The following is a 13049-nucleotide window of genomic DNA, read 5'->3' as shown; positions in this document are numbered from 1 at the left end:
GAAAGAAAGAAAGAAAGAAAGAAAGAAAGAAAGAAAGAAAGAAAGAAAGAAAGGAAGGAAGAAAGAAAGAATGAATTTCACATCTAATGAAAATATCCCTCAAAAATGATGGTGAGGAGACTGGCTTCCAGACATGATGGACTAAGATTCTGACACACACACACACACACAAGCAGAAGGCAATGATAAAACCGGGGAGGCAAAAAGTCTACCTGAAGTTACTAGGAATGAACAGCAGCAAACAGATACCGATGGGGAAATCACCTTCACATGGCAGGAGAAAATGGAAAGCTGTAGGCATAAGTTCTCCTTTTTTGAGACTTTCAGCCTGGGCTAACTGCAGTCTGAATAATGCACAAGGCAGCAGCAGGAACACAGGCAAAAAAACAAAAACAAAACAACTTACCATAGTCTTGAAAAGGAAAGAGCCAGAGAGGGAATCCCAAACTCTATCTACCCATATCTCTGGATGACTCAAAGGAGACTCAAAGCAAATCAGCTCAGACAAAAGTTCTGAACAGACACAAGAAACAAAGTCTGAAGTTCAATCCCAGCCAAGGAAATTATCAGCTAAAACAAACCAAATAATATTCATAAGAGAAAAAGAATATAGCCCATAACCTCTACTACTTAGCATGCATAATGTGCAAGTTACCTGATACAGGAAAAATCAGTTCAATAAAACACATTCTCAAGAGAAACAAAAATCAATTGAGTCCAATACTAAGATGAACCACACCTCAGAATTAACAAACAAGGCTTTTAAGTTAATTATTATAATTGCAATAGTTGGCTAGAGCTGCTCTAAAAAGTATCACAAACTTGATGGCTTAAACAACAGAAGTTTATTGCCACACAGTTCTGGAGGCTAGAAGTCCAAGATCAAGGTGTCAGCAAGGCTAGTTCTTCAGAGGGCAGTGGGGAATCTTTCCATGCCTCTCCTCTAGCTTCTGGTAATTTGCTGGAAATCTTTGCCATTCCTTGGCATGTAGAAGCTTCATTCCAATTTCTGCCTGCTATCTTCAACATAGCCTTCACCCTTTGTATATTTATCTGTGTCCAAATTCTTCTTTTTATAAGGACACCAGTCATATTGGATTAAGGGCCCACCCTACTCCAGCACAATCTCATTTAAACTAATTATATCTTCCATGATCCTATTTCCAAGTAGGATCACATTCTTATGTGCTTGGAGTTAGAACTTGACTATAGAGGTTTTGAGGGTGGGTCACCTGTCACCTGCATGGCTCAGTCAGTTAAGCATTGTACTCTTGGTTTCAACTCAGGTCATAATCTCTGGGTTGTGGGATTAAGCCCCACATCAGGCTCTGTGCTGAGTGTGAAGCCTGTTTAGGATTCTCTCTCCTCCTCTTTCTCTGCACACCTCCCCCCACCCATGCTCTTTCTCTCTCTCTCAAAAGAAAATAAAGGGGGGAGAGAGAGAGAAGAAATTTTGAGGGAGACACAATTTAACCAACAGCAACAATTAACTTCAGTAAAGTATAAAACAAAACGTGCTTTCAATGCATGAAATCACAGTACAGAAATGGGAAATGATGATACTGCAATGATTTTTTAAAAGATGGGTGTGGTGCATAAGCAATGTATCTTGGAGCACTGAAAAAATAAAATAAAATTTTTTAAAAAGATGGAAATTCTAACTAATAGTATACTACATGTTAATTAATTGATTTTAAATAAAGATGGAAATTCTAGAACCAAAAATGCAGTTTATGAAATTAAAAAATTATGGGATAGATATAAATTGAACAGAGAAGATGGAAGGAAGAATAAGTGAACTTGAAGATAGATTATTTGATAAAAGGCAGAAATTTACAAATTCAAATTATTCAATGAGAAATAAGCAGAAAAACAAAAAAGCCCAAGCTGAGGCAAAGCAAACAATATTTAAGTTATTAAAAGTGAAAGATAAAGAATGAATCTTAAAAGGAGCAATAAAAAACAACATATTATATAGAGGAGGACAAAAATCTGATTAACAGCTAACTTATCAGAAACATGTAAATCAGAAGAGAGTAGGACATCTTTAAAATGCTGAAAGAAAAAAAATCTCTGCCTAGAATTCTACCTATATCCAGAAAAAGTATTTTCAATAATGAAGGTGAAACTATGAGCATTCATATCTTCAGTATAATAAATGGTTAAGTTCTTATGGCTGAAGGGAAAATATAACTAATAAAAACAAAGGTTGGTGAGATATAAGTTTATAAGGTTGCAAGATTTCTATTTTTTAAGTGAAGTAGTACATTGCAATTATAACTATACTGTGGCAGTTATGAATGAATGTTGAAATCCATAGGGCAACCCTATAAAAATCTTAATAAAGAATAACTACTACATACAAGGTTGAATATTAACTAGATTTATTGTGGTGATATTTCACAATACATACAAACATTGAATCATTATGTTGTACACCCAAAACTAACATAATGTCATATGTAAATTAAACCTCAATTTAAAAAAAGAATAACTACAAATTCAACAGTAAAATTAAAATAAAAATCCAAAAAGATAATAAAATAGGAAGGAGAGGACAGGAAGAGATTAACAAGAACAAAACACAGAAATGTGAAATGGTTGTAACAGCTTGGAAAGGAAGAACTGAAACTATATATTCACAAAGGACATCATCTTATATGTAAAATACTAAAAAGCTTTTAGCACAAATAAGAGAATGCACCAATGTTACAAGATACAGGATCAATATACAAATGTCAATCAAAATTAATGATAAGAATCTGAAATGAAATTACAAAAGCAATCCATTTACAATAGCACCAAAACCCCTAAAATACTTAGAGAAAATAAAGGAATGAAACAAAAAAAGGAATGAGACTTAAACACTGAAAACTATAAAACATTGTTGAAAGAAATTTAAAAATACTTAAATAAATGGAAAGATATCCTATGTTCATGGATTGGAAGCCTTAATATTGTTAAGATGTCATACTCCCTGCTATGGACTGAGTTGTGTTTCCCTAAAATTTGTATAGTGAAGCCCTAACCCCTAATGTAACTGTTATCTGTACCTGAAAGTAGGGTCTTTAGGAGGGAGTTAAGGTCAAATGAGGTCATAAGGATCAGGCTGTAATCAAATGAAAGACTATGGCCTTATAAGGAAAAGATCTCTCTCTCTCTCTCTCTTTCTCACTCTCTCTTTCTGTCTTTCTCTCTCCCATGTGAAGAAACAGTGAGAAGGCAGCCATCTGTGGCCCAAGGAGAGAGCTCTCACCAGACATCAACTTGCTAGTATTCTGATGTTAGATTTCTAGTCTCCAGAATTATCACAATAAATTTAAGTTTATTGGCACCCAGTCTATGGTATTTTGTTATGGCAGTCTGATTCAATTCCTATCAAAAATCCTAGCTGACTTTTCAGAAATGGAAAAGCTGATCCTAAAATTCACCATATACAAAAACTAACCTAAAATAGGTCAAACACATAAATGTGGGTTAAAACTATAAAACTCTTAGAAGAAAACATGACCTTAAATTAGGCAATGTTTTTTAGATATAACACAAAGCACAAATAACAAAAGGGGAAAAAAGATCAATTTGGTTTCATTAAGACTAAAAACCTTTCTGCCAGTAACACCACCAAGAAAGTGAAAAGATAAGTCACTATGCTGTACATTAGATCTCCAGAACTTACTTATTTACTAGTTGCAACTTTGTACCTTTTAACACTATCTCCCCAATTCTACCACCTTCCAGTCCCTGATAACCACAATTCTACTCTTTGTTCCTCAGTCTAGTCTTTTTACATTCTACATATAAATAATGTCATATGATATTTGTCCTTCTCTGTCTGGCTTATCTCACTTAACAGAATATCTTTAAGGTCCAACCATGTTGTCACGAATGTCAGAATTTCCTTCTTTCTCATAGCAGAATAATATTCCATTATCACATCTTTGCTATCCATTCATCCATTGATGAACACTTACATTGTTTCCATATCTTGGCTCTTGTAAACAATGCTGCAATAAACATGGGAGTGCAAATAATCTTCTTGATATCTCGTTTGCATTTCCTTTGACTATATACCCGGAAGCAGGATTGCTGGATCATATGGTAGTTCTATTTTTAACTTTTTGAGGAACTTCCATAATGTTCTCCAGAGTGGCTGCACCAGTTTGCATTCCCACCAACAGCAAGAGGGTTCCCCTTTCTCTGCATTCTCACCAACACCTGTTGTTTCCTGTATTATTAAGTTTAGCCATTCTGACAAGTGTAGGGTGGTCTCTCATTATAGTTTTGATCTGTATTTCCCTGATGATGAGTGATATTGAAAATCGTTTCATGTGTCTGTTAGCAATCTGGATGTCTTCTTTGGAAAAATGTCTATTCATGTCTTCTGCCCATCTTTTAACTGGATTATTTGGGTTTTTTGGATAATGAGTTTGGTAAGTTCTTTATAGATTTTGTGGGCGCCTGGGTGGCTCAGTGGGTTAAGCCGCTGCCTTCAGCTCAGGTCGTGATCTCAGGGTCCTGGGATCGAGTCCCGCATCGGGTTCTCTGCTCAGCGGGGAGCCTGCTTCCCTTTATAGATTTTGGATACTAACCTTTTGTCAGATATGTGATTTGCATATATCTTCTATCATTCCAAAGGCTGCCCTTTAGTTCTGGTGATTGTTTCCTTCACTGTGCAGAAGCTTTTATTTTGATGAAGTCCCCATAGTTTATTTTTGCTTTTGTTTCCTTTGCCTCAGGAGACATGTCTAGTAAGAAGTTGCTGTGGCTGATGTCAAAGAGGTTACTTCCTATGCTCTCCTTTAGGATTTTGATGAATTCCTGTCTCACATTGAGGTCTTTCATCCATTTTGAGTTTATCTTTGTGTATGGTGTAAGAGAACAGTTGAATTTCATTCTTCTGTATATAGCTGTCCAATTTTCCCAGCATCATTTATTGAAGAGAGTGTCTTTTTTCCATTGCATACTTTTCCTGCTTTGTCGAAGGTTATTTGACCATAGAGTTAAGGGTCCATATCTGGGATTTCTATTCTGTTCCATTGGTCAATGTGTCTCTTTTTGTGCCAGTACCATGCTCTCTTGGTGATCACAGCTTTGTAACATAGCTTGAAATCAGACAACGTAATGCCACCAGTGTAGTTTTTCTTTTTCAGCATTTCCTTGGTGATTCGGGGTCATTTCTGGCTCCATACAAACTTTAGGTGTCTTTGTTCCAGCACTTTGAAGATCAGGAACACAACAATGATGCCCAGTCTCACCATTACTGTTCAACATAGCACTAGAAGTCCTAGCAACAGCTATCAGACAACAAAAATAAATAAAAGGTATTCATATTGTCAGAGAAGAAGTCAAACTCTCTCTCTCTTCGCAGATGACTTGATATTTTATGTGGAAAATGCAAAGGACTCCACCCTCAAATTACCAGAACCCATGTAACAATTCAGTAATGTGGCAGGATACAATCATGCACAGAAATCAGTTGCTTTCTTATACACTGGCAATGTAACTGTAGAAAGAGAAATTAGAGAATTGATTCCATTTCCAATAGCACCAAAAAATATAAGATACATTGGAATAAACTTAACAAAAGAGGATCTATACTCAAGGAACTACAAAACACTCATGAAAGAAATTGAAGACACAAAAAGATGGAAAAACATTCCATGCTCATGGATCGAGAGAAAAAACATTGCTAAAATGTCTATGCTGCCTAGAGCAATCTATACGTTCATCCATTTTGAGTGTATTTTTATGTATGGTGTAAGAAAGTGGTCCAGTTTCATTCTTTTGCAAAGAAATCTACATATTTAATGCAATCCCTGTGAAAATACCATCAGCATTTTTCACAGAACTAGAATAAACAATCCTAAAACTTGTATGGAACCACAAAAGATCATGAATAGCCAAAGCGATTTTGAAAAAGAAAAGCAAAGCTGATATGTAGAAGAATGAAACTTGACCATTCTCTTACACCATACACAAAGATAAACTCGAAATGGATAAAAGACCTCAACGTGAGACAGGAATCTATCAGAATCCTAGAGGAGAGCACAGGCAGTAACCTCTTTGATATCCGCCGCAGCAACTTCTTTCAAGATATGTCTCCAAAGGCAAAGGAAACAAAAGCAAAAATGAACTTTTGGGATGTCATCAAGGTCAAAAGCTTCTGCACAGCAAAGGAAATAGTCAACAAAACAAAAAGGCAACCCACAGAATGGGAGAAGATATTTGCAAATGACAGTACAGACAAAAGGTTGATATCCAGGATCTATAAAGAACTCCTCAAACTCAACACACACAAAACAGATAATCATATCAAAAAATGGGCAGAAGATATCAACAGACACTTCTCCAGTGAAGACATACAAATGGCTATCAGACACATGAAAAAATGTTCATCATCACTACCCATCAGGGAGATTCAAATTAAAACCACATTGAGATACCACCTTACACCACTTAGAATGGCCAAAATTAGCAAGACAGGAAACAACGTGTGTTGGAGAGGATGTGGAGAAAGGGGAACCCTCTTACACTGTTGGTGGGAATGCAAGTTGGTGCAGCCACTTTGGAGAACAGTGTGGAGATTCCTCAAGAAATTAAAGATAGAGCTTCCCTATGACCCTGCAATTGCACTACTGGGTATTTACCCCAAAGATACAGATGTAGTGAAAAGAAGGGCCATCTGTACCCCAATGTTTATAGCAGCAATGGCCACGGTCGCCGAACTGTGGAAAGAGTCAAGATGCCCTTCAAAGGACGAATGGATAAGGAAGATGTGGTCCATATACACTATGGAGTATTATGCCTCCATCAGAAAGGATGAATACCCAACTTTTGTAGCAACATGGACGGGACTGGAAGAGATTACACTGAGTGAAATGAGTCAAGCAGAGAGAGTCAATTATCATATAGTTTCACTTATTTGTGGAGCAAAACAAATAACATGGAGGACATAGGGAGATGGAGAGGAGAAGGGAGTTGAGGGAAATTGGAAGGGGAGGTGAACCATGAGAGACTATGGACTCTGAAAAATAACCTGAGGGTCTTGAAGGGGGGGGGGGGTGGGAGGTTGGGGGAACAAGGTGGTGGGTATTAGGGAGGGCACGTATTGCATGGAGCACTGGGTATGGTGCAAAAACAATGAATACTCTTAAACTGAAAAGAAATTAAAAAAAAGAAAAGAAAAGCTGGAGGCATCACAATTCTGGACCTTAAGTTATATTACAAAGCTGTAGTGATCAAGACAGTATGGTGCTGGCACAAAAACAGACACAAAGATCAACTGAACAGAATAGAAAACCCAGAAATGAACCCACAACCATATGGTCAACTAATCTTTGACAAAGCTGGAAAGAATATTGAGTGGGAAAAAGACAGTCTCAGGGTGCCTGGGTGGTTCAGTCAGTTGAAAGTCCGACTCTTGGTTTGGGCTCAGGTCATGAGCTCCTGGTAGTGGGATGGAGCTCCCCATCAGGCTCTGGACTCAGAGGAGAGTCTGCTTGAGATTTTCTCTCCCTCTGCCTTTCCCCCTGATTTCTCTCGCACTCTCTCAAATAAATAAATAAATAAATCTTTTATAAAAAGTCTCTTCAAGGGCGCCTGGGTGGCTCAGTTGGTTGAGCGACTGCCTTCGGCTCGGGTCATGATCCTGGACTTCCAGGATCGAGTCCCACATCGGGCTCCCAGCTCCTTGGGGAGTCTGCTTCTCCCTCTGACCTTCTCCTCTCTCATGCTCTCTCTCACTCATTCTCTCTCAAATAAATAAAATCTTTAAAAAAAAAATAAAAATTCTCTTCAACAAATTGTGTTGGGAAAAATGTACAGCCACATGCGAAAGAGTCTTCATGAGTTTCTGTTTACATTGCTGTTTCCCCTGAAGAATGTGAGCCCCATGAGGGCAGTGTGCATAACTTAAGATAATTGGCTTAGAGTCGAACGTTGATTCTTTTTTCTGCTATAAAGAGCTGTATAACCCTGAGCATCAGACTTAAACACTCTGATGGTTTTCTACATCAGTAGAATGGGTATAATAATACTACAATGAACAGTAGTTTTTAAGATAAAACGTGACAGAAACCTAACTCAAAATATCTTAACCAAAAAACAAAATAATACTGTGTGTGAGCGTGTGTGTGCATGTGCATGTGCATGTGTGTGTGTATTTATAAGTAGAAAATTCAAGAAGTGGCTAAAAGACAAGACTGGATCTGGGGTTCAAACATTGTCACTAGACTCTTCTATCTGTCATTTACTAACTCTAATTTCTTCTTCATTTTCAGGAAGGGTTTCTAGCAGCTCCAGATTCAGCCAGGCCTTAGTTCTTGCAATCTAAGTAGATTCCTCTATGAAGAAGTTATTCCCCTAAGAGAATTCTACTCCTGCTTACATCATATTCCTGGAAGAGATAAAAGCTACTCTTTTTATATTATCTTATTTTATTTTTTACTTTAGCCAATTTTATTTTTTAATTAACATACAATGTATCATTGGTTTCAGAGGTACAGGTCAGTGATTCATCAGACTTATATAATACCCAGTGCTCATTTTATCACGTCTTCCTTAATGTGTATCACCTAGTTACCCCATCCCTCTACCCTCCACCCCTTCAGCAACTCTCAGTTTGTTTACTATGATTAAGATCCTCATGGGGTGCCAGGTGGCTCTGTCAGTTAAGTGGTTAAGCATCTGCCTTTGGATCCAGCACGATCCCAGTGTCCTGGGATTGAGCCCCACATCAGTTCCCTACTCAGTGGGGAGAGTCTGCTTCTTCCTCTGCCCCTTCCCTCTACCCAGCCCCACCCCCAAGCTCTCTTTCTCTCTCACTCTCAAATAAATAAATTAATTTTTTTTAAAAAGAGTCTCTTAGAATTTGTCTTCCTTTCTGGTTTTTTCTTGTTTTATTTTTCCACACTTCCCCTATGATCCTGTTTTGTTACTTAAATTCCACATATCAGTGAGATCATATGATAATTGTATTTCTCCAACTCACTTATCCACTTAACATAATGCCCTCTAGTTCCATCCATGTCATTGCAAATGGCAAGATTTTGATTTTTTTTTTTTTTGGTGCTTGAATAATAGTATATATATATATATATATATATATATATAGTGATTTTAAGTATATATATAGTATATATATGTATATATATAAGTATATATATAAATATATAGTGATTAAGATGTGATTTTATATATATAGTTTATATATATATAAGATGTGAATATATATATATATATATATATATCTTCTTTATATCCATTTATATATCCATTTATATCACATCTTCTTTATCCATTCATCTGTCAATGCACATCTGGGCTTTTTCCACAGTTTTGCTATTGTGGACATTGCTGCTAGAAACATTTAGGTGCACGTGCCCCTTCAGATCACTACATTTGTATCCTTGGGGTAAATACCTAGTAGTGCAATTGCTGGGTCATAGGATAGCTCTATTTTTACTTTTTGAGGAACCTCCATGCTGTTTCCCAGAGTGGCTGAAACAGCTTGCATTCCCACCAACAGTGTAGGAGGGTTCCCCTTTCTTCCATCCTTTCCAACATCTGTTGTTTTCTGACTTGTTAATTCTAGCCATTCTGACTGGTGTGAGGTAGTTTTGTGGTTTTGATTTGTATTTCCCTGATGCCAAGTAATGTTGAGCATTTTTTCATGTGTCTGTTGGCCATTTGGATGTCTTCTTTGGTGAAATGTCTGTTCATGTCTTCTGCCCATTTCTTGAATGGGTTATTTGTTCTTTGGTTCTTGATTGGATTATCAGTTCTTTGCAGATTTTGGGTACTAGCCCTTTATCTGATATGTCATTTGCAAATATCTTCTCCCATTCTGTCAGTTGTCTTTTGGTTTTGTCACCTGTTTCCTTTGCTGTGCAAAAGCTTTTGATCTTTTTTTAAAGATTTTATTTATTTATTTGACAGACAGATCACAAGTAGGCAGAGAGGCAGGCAGAGAGAGAGAAGGAAGCAGGCTCCCCACCAAGCAGAGAGCCCAATGTGGGGCTCAATTCCAGGGCCATGGGATCATGACCTAAGCTGAAGGCAGAGGCTTTAACCCACTGAGCCACCCAGGCGCCCAAGCCTTTGATCTTGATGAAGTCCCAATAGTTTAATTTTGTCTTTGTTTCCCTTGCCATTGGAGACATGTCTAGCAAGAAGTTGCTGTGGCCAAGGTCAAAGAAGTTGCTGACTGTGCTCTCCTCTATGATTTTGATGGAGTCTTGTCTCACACTTAGGTCTTTCAACCATTTTGAGTCTATTTTTGGTATGGTGTAAGGTAATGGTCCAGTTTCATTCTTCTGCATGTGACTGTCCAATTTTCCCAACACCATTTATTGAAAAGACTGTCTTTTTCCCCTTATTCTTTCATGCTTTGTTGACAATTAGTTGACCATAGAGTTGAGGGTCCATTTCTGAGTTCTCTATTCTGTTCCACTGATCTATGTCTCTGTTTTTGTGCCAGTACCACACTGTCTTGATAATTACAGGTTTGTCTTAGAGCTTGAAGTCCAGAATTGTGATGCCACTAGCTTTGTTTTTCTTTTCAACATTTCCTTGGCAATTTGAGATCTTTTCTGGTTCCACACAAATTTTAGGATTATTTGTTCCAGCTCTATGAAAAAAGTGGATGGTATTTTGATAGGGATTGCATTGAATGTGTAGATTGCTCTGGTAGCATTTTCACAATATTTGTTCTTCCAATCCATGAGCATGGAATGTTTTTCCATTTCTTTGTGTCTTCCTCAATTTCTTTTATGAGAGTTCTTTAGTTTTCTGTATACAGATCCTTTGCCTCTTTGGTTAGGTTTATTCCTAGGTATCTCATCATTTGGGGTTCAATTGTAAATGGAATCAACTCCTTAATTTCTCTCTCTGTTTCTTATTGTTAGTATATAGACATGCAACTGATTTCTGTGCATTGATTTTGTATCCTGCCATGTTGCTGAATCACTGTACGAGTTATAGCAATTTTGGGATGGAATCTTTTGGGGTTTCCACATAAAGTATCATGTCATCTGTGAAGAGTGAGAGTTTTACTTCTTCTTTACTAATTTGAATGTTTTTTTTTTCTTTTTGTTGTCTATTGCTGAGGCTAGGACTTGTAGTACTATGTTGAACAACAGTGGTGAGAGTGGGCATCCCTGTCATGTTCCTGACCTTAGGGGAAAAGCTCTGTTTTTCCCCACCAAGAATGATATTTGCCATGGGCTTTTCATACATGGCTCTTATGATATTGAGGTATGTTCCCTCTATCTCTACACTTTGAAGAGTTTTAATCAGAAAGGATGCTGTACTATGTCAAATGCTTTTTCTGTATCTTTTGAGATGATCGTATGGTTCTTGTCCTTTCTTTTATTTATTTAGTGTGTCACATTGATTTGCAGATGTTCAACTACCCTTGAAACCCAGGAATAAATCCCACTTGGTCATGGTGCATAATCCTTTTAATGTACTGCTGGATCTTATTGGCTAATTTTTGATGAGAACTTTTACATCCATGTTCAAAGACATTGTTCTGTCATTTTCCTTTTTGTGGGATCTTTGTCTGGTTTCAGGATCAAGGTAATGCTGGTCTCATAAAAGGAGTTTGAAGGTTTTCCTTCCATTTCTATTTTTTGAGCCAGCTTCAGAAGAATAGGTATTGATTCTTCTTAATGCTTGTTAGAATTCCCCTGGGTATAGGCTACTCCTAATGGGGTACATTTTTATGCTCATCCTATGGCCCAGAGGCCTCTATTGATAGTCCCATGAAACCTAGAATTCACGTGGTTGTGTGCGCGCATGTTTGTGTGTGTGTGTGTGTGTGTGTGTGTGTGTGTCACGTGCACATGTACAGGGGTGGGAGTTAGTCACAATTTAGCACAAAAACTAATAGTATTCAAACTAGTTCAAGTAGAAAGGCCTGTCTTGCAGGGAATTACAAAATTGTTGGAAGGCCTGCAATAACTAAAGTCAAGATACTGCTGCTGGGCTTCACCTCACCATTGACTTCAAAGTCACACCATTACAACTTACATGCAGAGGTCAGCATCTTAGTGTGGCCCACAAAGTCAGTGAACATACACTGGGAAGTGGGTTTTTTTTTTTTTTTTAAGATTTTATTTACTTATTTGACAGAGAGTTAGAGAGCGCAAGTAGGCAGAGCAAAAGGCATATGGAGAGGGAGAAGCAGGCTCCCCTGGAACAGAGAGCCCAATGTGGGGCTATATGCCAGGGTTATGGGATCATGACCTGAGCTGAAGGCAGATGCTTAACCAACTGAGCCACCCAGGAGGCCCAAGGAAAGTGGATTCTGGCAGCTAAAGAGATTCACTTTTGCAGAGCACTCCAAAAGCCACCACCAGGACAAACAGGCTGACCTTCACCTCCCTTTCACATGCTAAGCCTTGTGGGAGTACATCTCACTAGCAGGAACTAAATCACATCTAGAACCCTAATTGCAAGGAAGTGTTAGACTACTCCTTGTAATACAAGAAGATCACAGGAGGGATGGACATGGAAACTGACTACCAATAAATAACACTTAACACTGGCAACCAAAAGTGATACCAGGTTTTCAGTATCTACTTTAATGCACACTTCACAGTTTAATACTTGAGCAGCTGAAACATATGAACTATAATTGCTAATTTTTTCCATGTGTAATTCTAAATTCTTACTGTATTTTCAGTTTGGGGGAAGAGTTCAGATCTTTGTTCCCATGATTATTATTATATAATAGCTAAGAATCATTATGAATGAAAATATCAGAATATCAAAAAACAACTTAGAAATGAGGAGTAAAGATGGCGGAGAAGTAGCAGGCTGAGACTACTTCAGATAGCGGGAGATCAGCTAGATAGCTTATCTAAAGATTGCAAACACCTACAAATCCAATGGGAGATCTAAGAGAAGAAGAACAGCAACTCTAGAAACAGAAAATCAACCACTTTCTGAAAGGTAGGACTGGCGGAGAAGTGAATCCAAAGCGACGGGAAGATAGACCGCGGGGGGAGGGGCCGGCTCCCGGCAAGCTGCGGAGCAATGGAGCACAA

Source organism: Enhydra lutris, unplaced genomic scaffold, assembly GCF_002288905.1.
Source record: "Enhydra lutris kenyoni isolate GAN:26980312 unplaced genomic scaffold, ASM228890v2 scaffoldscaffold35, whole genome shotgun sequence".
Classification (NCBI taxonomy): Eukaryota; Metazoa; Chordata; class Mammalia; order Carnivora; family Mustelidae; genus Enhydra; species Enhydra lutris.
Note: the sequence above shows the minus strand (reverse complement) of the source record.